Genomic DNA, 10,395 nt, shown 5'->3' on the forward strand with positions numbered 1-10,395 from the left:
GGCGTCCTCGACAGTAAAATGAGAATATTGACTCAGTACTCTCCCTAGTTTAGTCTAAGTGCCGTGACATATTTTCAACATGAAGAGCGAAACATGATCTTCTTTGGAATAAGTCTGGTGTAACAGTGTAATTAGCTTAAACCCTACCATTCACGTACAAGTTCTTAGGCATTGCTAGGAAAGAATATCTGTTCTACCGTGTGGTGGCTGGAAGTCTTCATATTTTGGAAGGGAGGCTGCAAAGTCTTTCTTGCGTCTCAAGCCACCCAGCTACTCCTGCACTTTCCCCCCCACTAAGACTTGTGATCCAACACTATCTTTAGAGGGCAAGAGAACATATTATGTGACAGTGAGAGCCTCATTTGAGAACTTTGAATGCTTTGATCTATAATTTGATAACTTTTTTCCCCTTTTCATTCTTCCATTTTAAGTTTTAAAAATCATGTCAACTAATCAGCTTTTTATCCACAATCTCCACCCCCGTAAACAAACAAACAAACAAACCAACCCATCAGTGATAGTTTGAGATTATACTCTCAAACTTTAAAATGTCAGGTTAACAATTCCAGAATGGTAAAGCCTATTAATTTTAACTACTAGGAACACATGTGTTTATTCTTATTTTTTTGGTCAATTAATTGGGTTTAATTTTAAATAATTCTCATGTTTTAGAACCAGACTGAAGTTCACTTTATTTTCAAAGATAAGATGGGAAATCCAAACATTTCCAATAAAAGCAGGCTTAACAATATTTCGATAAAGAACAAAAGGGAAAGTGCTTCTACTACTACAAACATGTTCTTGAATGAGTCACTTAACTTCTCTAACCTTCATTTTTCACATCTGTCAAATGGGAATATGATTAAATTCCATGCACACAGAGTTGAGGGGATAAAATGGGGCTCAAACTATTAGAATCGGGTTACACTCTATAGGAACGTAGGGGTTGTAGTGAAAGCGTACAATTAAGAGGGGGAATGAGAATAAATGACAGAGTTTTGCTCCTAATTACAAAGCAAATCATCGACCCATCTGGGGCTCAGATGCCTCTGGAAAAGAGGGGGCTATGTTGGATAACATGTGATTTCTCTATCAACTCTAACACTTTCTGACTGAATAATTGCAAGCTGGGTAAACGTACAATTAAATAAGTGTGTGAGCCTGGGTGAAGTGACTCTTTTGGTCTCACGGCTTGTGTGGGGCAGCACTTAATCCAGTGTGTTTTCCACTCTGCCATTTCAGTAATTTCCAGATAATCAACAAATACCTACCGAGGGCCTGCAGCATGCCAGACATGCTCAGCTCTGAATTAAAAACATTTAGAACATGTTAAAAGTGGCTATCTCTTCCATTGCTTTCTCAAAATAAAAACAAAACTCTGAGGAACAAAAATCCCAAAGGACAATTCAGTGCACCACTATGAGACGAGTTTACAAGGAAATCTCCCATGTTTCATTGGCTAGTGCAGCTGTTTTCTTGCCTTTCTTACCTGAACCCATATTTTCAACGTGATATGTCTGTCTCCATTGTCCTATGTCTCCAGGATACCAGACACACATACTTCTTTCACAGTAATTTAAAAAGTCCAGGCAAAAACCACTGCTTGAAAGTAATCTTCATTTGTGTAGCAATTTATAGAAAATATGGGAATATGTTTATGTACATATATTCTCTCTTCATAGGAATTTACATAAATTCATATTCATGTGTCTAATTTGCTTTAAGAAACTGTAAAGGGAAAATAAAAGCAACAAATGTATTCAGAGACACATTTTAATGTCTATCAATGATTAAGATGGTATTTTTATAACTACCATGTTATCAAATGACTAAGGAAGGGATAACAAAGGTCAGGGTGATTTCACAGAGGGAAGAAATAGTCTCAGGGATTTAAAAAAATGTTTTTTTATTTTATTGGTTTCAGAGAGAGAGAGAGAGGGAGAGAGAGATAGAAACCTTGATTGGCTGCCCCTACCAGGGATGGAGCCTGTAGCCCGAGCATGTGGCCAGACCAGGAATTGAACCAGCAACCTCCTGGGGCTTGGGGCCACCTGAGCAACACCAGCCTGGCAGCCTCAGGTATTTTGAGTTCAGAGGAAACCTCTTAGCTCCCCACAAATGTTTTCTGAACTTTTGTCAATATTCAACATCCCACCTAAATAGCACAAAACCTTCCATCCATGAAATGCAAAAATCCCAGGAAAAAGTAAAACACCTACTTCTATTTGTAAGTTACTATTAGCAGCTGAGAAAGGCAGGTTTGTGAGCACAAGGCAGAGGGCTCAGCTCCCGCAGGCCCCGGTGCCGGAGGAAAGTGGAGACAGACACTTTCTCAGTAGAGCAGAATCAGGGAGCAGAGAGGAGCAAGCACCTGGGTCTACTTTATAATTTTACCCAGTGCTAGGTTAGGACCATGCTTGAAGTATCACCGTGTAAGTAGATATTAAAATGTACCTTAAACTGGCAACTAAGGATCTGCAGGATTTGCATATATGTTTAGGAATCCGTAAAGTGAGGATTTTTAATTTTTATGTATTCATTTTGATGCTGGAAGCAAGGAAAGTTTGTTTTGCTAATTGAAAAGCCAAAAATTATCCTTTGCAGTGATGCTTCTACTTGGAAGGCATTTTTGAGGAATAATGTTTCAGTTCCTCAGGTTAGTATTTGTCAGAGGTATTTGGAAGCTTATTAAGTTTGAAAGATTTTTTTCCCTTGAGCATGGATGGCTGAAGTTTGAGCACCATGACTAAGGAGGAAAACCTACAAAGAAAACAACTATTCATGCTGGAGGTGACTTAGCCATTTCCAGTCAGCCTGAATCTATTAGTGCAAGGAGACCTTCAAGGGCCTGAATCTATTAGTGCAAGGAGACCTTCAAGGGCCTCAATCTATTAGTGCAAGGAGAACTTCAAGGACTGCTCAGCGTATAACTGTGCAGAGGACTGGGCGAGCCTCGACAGAAATGCGATACGGAGCTGAGAGCTAAGCTGAAGGGAAAGGTTTCCTTGGAGACAACAATTTAACATCCTAAAGCTCACTGGGCTATACTTCAAGCTCTACGGTGCTTATTCTCAGTATTTTCCAAAAGGCAGCCACTGCCATCAGAACCATGTGAGATAACTTGATAAAAATACTACTGGTCACATTTATGCCTTCATAAAGAACACAAATGAGTAGTTTAAGAGCCTCTCCGGAATTTATATCAAATAGTATATGCTTCTTGTTAGCTAAAAATAGTAGGCATCCTAATCCAAAAATAACTTTGACTTATAAATTTACATTTTTATAAACAATAAGTAATGAGTCTTCATTTTTCATAGCTTGATTCAGTTTTTCTGTATTTGAGGTGACCAGGCCTTTAAGCTTCTCAGTTACTAAATAAACAATATTCCCTCAAAACTAGGGGGGAAGCTGAAGGCCCTGACGGGGCCCAGTTAGGGAGACACAGAGGCCCACTGAACAGACGGTGGCTGGGAAGGTGAGTTTGCATCTCACTAGTTCCTCTGAAAAGGAAATTGGATGAGGTAACTTCTAATGTTGAATTTGCTGGAGAATCCTTGGACTTTTAATTAAGCATTCACAATTTCTCAATGTATTGCACCATCTAGACTTATTACAATTAACACAAAAGATATATGCCTTTCTGCAGACAAGAACAGAAAACCAGGGAAAAACACCTAAGAACCTTCATTAAAACAGTCTCCAAAAGGACTGTTGGAAATACAGGAAATTCAATGAGAGGAGATCTAGTATTTTCATTTTCTCCAAATGGTTTCTAGATGATCGGATCCATGTTTAGGAATGAAACCTAAGATACCACCAATTGACTGTAAGCTCTACAAAGGCAGGGACTTTCTTTACTTTTCTGTAAATTAAGACTTAGGTGGAAGAGAAATCAGAAAACAAGAGCTGAGCGTCTGCGGATGAAGCCGCGGGGAGAGCTAATTCCCACCGTGCGCCCCAAGGGGGCGCCATAGAGCCTCAGCGCAGGGGTTCAGGGACGAGCACCCAGCCATTGCGTCCAGCCCCTGAGCAACCAGGGCATCTGAACCTTTGATTTCTCTTAGACAAGCTTTATCTTTATTTCTATCCCAAAGTGCCCTATCAATGTTAGTTTTTCTTTTTAACTTCTGCTATGATAGGACGTTGGAAGCCACTGTAGCACATGACACAGATAAATTAGCCCGTGAACTTGCGTCGCATGTGTGACCTGTTGGTCACTGTGACCCAAGAACCTTAGTATGGATCCTGAAGTGCACTAGGCTGCTCGCTCGTCCCTGTGAATTGGTTTCCCAGCATGCCCCGCGAAGCTGGATAAACTGAATTGCTCAGTTGAATTGCTTAGTTTGCCTGGGGGTAGGGGGAGACCTTAATTTTCAATTAATGGGGGACATTTGGCTTATTGGAGATACTTCTGGTTCTTTATGGTGAGCCATGCCATCTGCATAGGGAAAGATAGCCATATCTTTTTTTTACTTTATTGTTAAAAGTATTACAGATGGCCCCCTTTTCCCCCCATTGACCCCCTCCACCCTGCATCCACCCCACCCCAAGGCCTTTTCCATACAATGTCTGTGTCCATAGGTTATGCATATAAGCATATAAGTTCTTTGATTAATCTCTCCCCACCCCCTCCCCCCTCCCCACCTTCCCTCTGAGATCCCTCAGTCTGTTCCATGCTTCTTTGTCTTTGGATCTATTTTGTTCATTAGTTTACTTTATTACATTCCACATATGTGTGAGATCATGTGGTACTTGTCCTCTCACTGGCTTATTTCGCTTAGCATAATATTCTCCAGTTCCCTCCATGCTGTCCCAAAGGATACGAGATCCTTCTTTCCAGCTGCATAGTATTCCGTGGTATAAATGTCACACAGCTTTTTTATCCACTCATCTGCTGATGGGCACTTGGGCTGTTTCCAGATCTTAGCTATTGTAAACTGCACGGCTATGAACACAGGGGTGCATAAGTTCTTTCTGATTGGTGTTTTGGGATTCTTTGCCAATGACACAGCTGATAAAGGGTTAATATCCAAAAAATATAAGGAACTCATACAATTTAACAAAAGGAAGACAAGCCAATTAAAAAATGGGCAAAGGACCTAAATAGACTCTTCTCCACAGAGGACATACGGATGGCCAAAAGACACGAGAAAATGCTCGATGTCGCTAATCATCAGAGAGATGCAAATTAAAACCACAATGAGGTATCACCTCACACCTGTCAGAATGGCTCCATCAACAAATCAACAAACGACACGTGCTGGCGAGGGTGTGGAGAAAGGGGAACCCTGTGCACTGCTGGCGGGAATGCAGACTGGTGCAGCCACTATGGAAAACAGTATGGAGGTTCCTCAAAAAATTAAAAATGGAGCTGCCACTGGACCCAGTGATCCCACTTCTAGGAATATATCCTAAGAATCCCAAAGATAGCTATATCTTTATGATTAAAAAGCATACACCTAGTTCATTTGAAAAAAAACCTGCTCTAATTTGGGTAGAAGTTAAAGAAAGGGGAGCCAAAGTCCCGATACACCCCATTTAAGATGAATGTCTCTGCCAGGAGACGACCTGACCTGTCAGATTAGGCTTTGAGAAGTACTGAGAGGTGACACTGTGCTAAGAGCTTTGTAAACACTATATGAAGTTCTTTCGTAAGTAACATGAGAGACGTTATTACAGCTGAAGAAACCGGAGTTCACAGGAGTAATTTAACTTAATCCAGTGATCTCTAAGTCCCCTCAGGTAAGAGGCCTGGTTGAATGAGCCATTCCTGTAGTTTATGACCGGCCTGTGTTTGGGGGACTGGAGCAGTGATTCTGCCCTTCACCCCACCAGAATCACTTCTGAGCTCTGTGAAAGCACAGGGACTTTGGCTGCAGCCAGGCGTCCTAGATTTTTGAAAAGGTCCCCAGATGACTTTGCTGTGTAGACGGACTGAAACTCTTAAATCCATCTTCAAAAGTGGCAGTTGAGGAGTTAATTAGCATAAATAATCAGAAAACATTCAGACCGTGATATAACTGCTTACATAATTTTGGGAGCAGGCAAATTTCTCCTAGAGCCTTTTTCAACATGAATTATCAGGTGACTTTATAATAGAAATATTTATTGGGTGAAGATGAGTTCATAGAACCACAAAATGAAGGAAACTGAACCAAGGCAGCTAGTTGTTTTCAACCCTGGTGGCATATTAGACTCGCTTTGGGACAGTTTTTAAAAATACTGATGCCCAAGATTCACCACAGATCAATAAAATCAGACTCTTCCAAGACAGGCTGGCATATGGGTACACTTTTGAAACTCCCTGGTGGTTTTAATGTGTAGCTGTGGTTAAGACCCACTGTCCTAAGGCTTAAAAGGGAGGTTCAGCCTGCCACTTGAGAGTCATTAGGCACTGCTTCGCAAACTTTCACCTGGGAGCTTTGTTACACTGCAGGTTCTGTCTGGGTAGCACCCGGGTGGGGTTTGAGATCCTGCATTTGCCACAAGCGTGATGGTGATGGTGATGGTGATGGTGTGAGGGGCACATCGAGCGGCAAGGTTTCAGAGCACTGGTCCTCGGACTCGGCTGCACGTTGGAATCACCCGGGGAGCAAAAATCCCAACAATACCTGGGTCTCACCCATGGAGATTCCGATTTCACTGGTGTGGGGTGTGGTCTGAAAAGTTCTCCAAGTGATTCTAATTGGTTTCAAAATTTGAGACCAGAGGGGGGAGAGGGAGGGAGAGAGGGAAAGAGAGGGGGAGAGAGAGAGGGAGGGAGAGGGAGGGAGGGAGAGGGAAGACACAACTAGTAACCCTGAATGAGGAGGACTTAGAAGAGCACCATGTGCAGGGGATGAGCTGCATTGACAAACAGGTTTCGTGGCCTACAGACAAGTAACAATGAAGTCTGGCTTTTTATTTTTTCTGGAAGATATGCCACTACCGGGTCTGCATTCCCTTGTGGTAGCAAGGAGGTGGCACTAAGTAGGGCTGCCCCTTTAGAAGGTACATGCACTTTCCCAGGTGCCTGGCCTACCTGTCCCACATCACCTGCCTCACTCCAGGAGCAATCAGGTTCGAGAGCCGGGCGTTAAGCAAGGCCTGTTGCACCTTGACTCCAGGTCACTTGCGCAACTGGCAACACTGCGGCAGAGCTGTGGATTATTTAATCAAGAGGGACTGCACATAAAATGAATAACTAGCTTGCTCACTAGAATTTGTAGACATTGCCCTGGTATATGTAGTAAAGAGAAGTCCTTCCCCACAGCTGAGGTTTAGGGCTATTCAGGGCCACACTGTCAGTGGGGGAGCCCACGCAGCAGAGCACAGCCATGCCAGCTCCCAGCTCCAGGTGCTTCCCTCCCCTGTGTGAGGATAATCGGAGCAAGCTGGCACGGCTGTGAGGATTAGATCATAGACACAGCTCCTATCCAGGTGCCTGGCTCATTGTGAGGACTCAGTCCATGCCAAGCTGCTCTCATTACCTGCTTTACACTGAAGCCCTTCACCTGCTCGTAGGCGCTGGGCAGGCCCAGAGCACACTGGGCAGCAATGTTTAGACAACTAGGCTGTAACCTCCTTCAAGACACTAGAACCTTGGAGCAAAATTTCTATCCTGTTAAAGACGAAGCCAGGAAATACTTTGTGTATTAACCCAAACCAACCATCCACCAAATGAATCCTACCAGAAATAATTAAAATGAAAAGGCTCCGGATTTAAAAGGCTCTAATCCACCTGGGGAGAATTTGTCATCAACATTCCCTGTGTCCAGCGTCTCATATTTGTATCACCCCGCGTGCCCTTCGCTTTGCCTCTCACTCCACTGACTTCCTTCAGGAACAACAGCTCTCTCTTCCCTAGACCTTCCCCAGGGGGAGGCTTGCACAAGGTAAGTAATCAACAAAGCAGTACTGAAAGAGTGAACAAATAAACCTACACTCATCCCAGAGGAGTCTCGGCAGCTACGGTTTGCTTGTATTATGTGTTAAAATACTTCAAAACCTATGCTGCTAGTCTACCGGAGACAGAGAGCTATTGGTGGATGTTAATATAAATCAATCTCTGTGCACCTGGACTTACAATTTTCCACATTCCAATTAGCCCAAATAGAATTTGTGTACAATCCAAATTTTAATAACAATGACAGCGTGATTGATTTCTTCCAGAAATGTGCTTTGCTATTTTGCAAGTTAATGTAGGCTAAAATAATTTAACACCTGGCCTTCCTAAGTATCTTTCATTTATATATTTATTAGATCATTCAATAGAGAAATTTTTAAAAGGATAAAGAGGACATGCTAAACCTATTTTGAGAAGATTCGACCAATCAAGCTGACCTAAACATAGTAGTACTATTTAGCAAATTTTTATTCATAGATTTTGATATCTAAAATAAAAAGCTATACAATGCATTTCAAAAGACAAAGCAATGAGCTCTTATTCATTTGTTCTTGGAAAAAAACACCTATCTCAAACGATGCAGTCAATCTAAAATATCTCTAAGCTATCTAGACATTCCATAAAGATAATTTTTAAGTGTTTACAACATCCTTATGCCTTACTCAAGCATTGGATTTTTTATGGTTATCAAAGAGAGAAAGTGAGGAAATATGTCTAAGTTATGCATTCACAATCGTATTTGCATTTTCTAAGATAGTTTCCTTTTAAATTATATAGGGCATCCTTGATCAAATGATTACAATGATTCATACTGTCTTCTATAGAATCCACTTAGCACTTGAGAGCCATCAGGCATACTGCATTTGTGTTGCTTGGTTATGTGAAAATTTCCAGGCTCAATTTTTAGCCATAGGCAACCTGTAAATCTTACTTTAAATAATGGTTTTCAGAAAAGTGTAACACCTAGTATCTAGATGAAGGGGTAATTATTTCTATCATCTCATCCAACTCTATTTCCTGTATGAGAAAACTCAGGGATCTCTCAGAAGGGCTTCAGGGCTGCTGCAGAGAGAACTGGGAACGAACCAGAGCCCTGCGGCCTGCCCTTCCCACCACAGGACACTGATGTCTGTTGGGAGATACAGTGCCCCCCTTCAGTTTCGTGCTCCCCTACATGTCTAGCTGGGTGTCTTCAAGGCCCTTTCCCAGTGCTGTTTATGCAGCTGGTAACCTTGAGAGATGAAGTTTGCCCCAAGTACCCAAGCTATTGAGAACGGAGTCAGGTGTGTCATTTCAAAGCTCTCAATCACACAGTGCATCACAGAGCCGCTGGCTCCTTCTCCGGTGGGAAAAGGAAAGCCTTCCATTCCTCCCTTCCTTCCTGCCAACTCCCTTCACCAACAAGCCCAACCATTTTTAAAAAAAAAAGTTTTTATTGATTTTAGAGAGAGGAAGGGAGAGGGAGAGAGAGAAAGAAACATCAGTGATGAGAGTCATTGATCGGCTGCCTCCTGCACGCCCCCAGCTGGGGATCGAGCCAGAGACCCGGGCATGTGCCCTGCCCGGGAATCGAACAGCGATCTCTGGATCGTACGTAGGTCAATGCTCAACCACTGAGCCACGCCGGCCAGACAAGCCCAACCATTAAAAAACACACACACGTTTTTATTGATTTTACAGAGAGAAAGGGATGGAGGGGCAGAGGGAGAGAGAGACATCAATCAGTTGCCTCCCATACACACCCCTACTGGGGACCGAACCCAAAACCTAGGTATGTGCCCTGACCGAGAATCAAACCCGCAGTCTTTTGGTTCATGGGAAGATGCTCAACCAAGACACACCTGCCAGGGGCCCAACCATTTATTTTAACTTGAAAAGAAAGGTATGTGTATATACGCATATGATAGACACACACAGTTATATCTAAACCATGCTGTCTACCTGCAGGAATAAATTGCTGAAATTCAATACCGACTGCATGGGACACAGCATATTTAAATTTTGCCAAATTCTCCAAAAGAATAAACCACTTACTCATTGGCATACAAACGATACAGCCAAAATACAGTAACATATGGGTAGTGGCTAACAATTTACACCCACGTCTTCGTTCATGTGTTTCATGTTTTCTTTCTAGGGTCTTAATTTCTTGGAGAAAATATCCACATTTCCAACAATTTATAAAGTATCTCACATTTTTAGCTGGGGCTGCCTAACAGGCTGTTTTGAAAGCACAATATGCGTTTTCCAGAAGCCCAATTCAAAGCTGCGCGTATTCAATATGCTAAAATGCGTACTCACATATTAACTATAGGTTCTAAGACGTATCACCTTTCCTTTCTTGCATTTACTGTCTGAAGTGGGAGGAGCGATTTAACAAAGAAGCAGCTGCAAGAACAATGAACAAACCCAAAGCCAAGTAACTCTGAGAGCCGAGGGGTAAAATACTGTGCAGCCAACAATTATATTAAGAAGTGACAGGTGTGCTCTAAGGACTATTTCTGCCA

This window comes from Miniopterus schreibersii (genome assembly GCF_964146895.1).
Source record: "Miniopterus schreibersii genome assembly, chromosome: 3".
NCBI classification, from domain to species: Eukaryota; Metazoa; Chordata; class Mammalia; order Chiroptera; family Miniopteridae; genus Miniopterus; species Miniopterus schreibersii.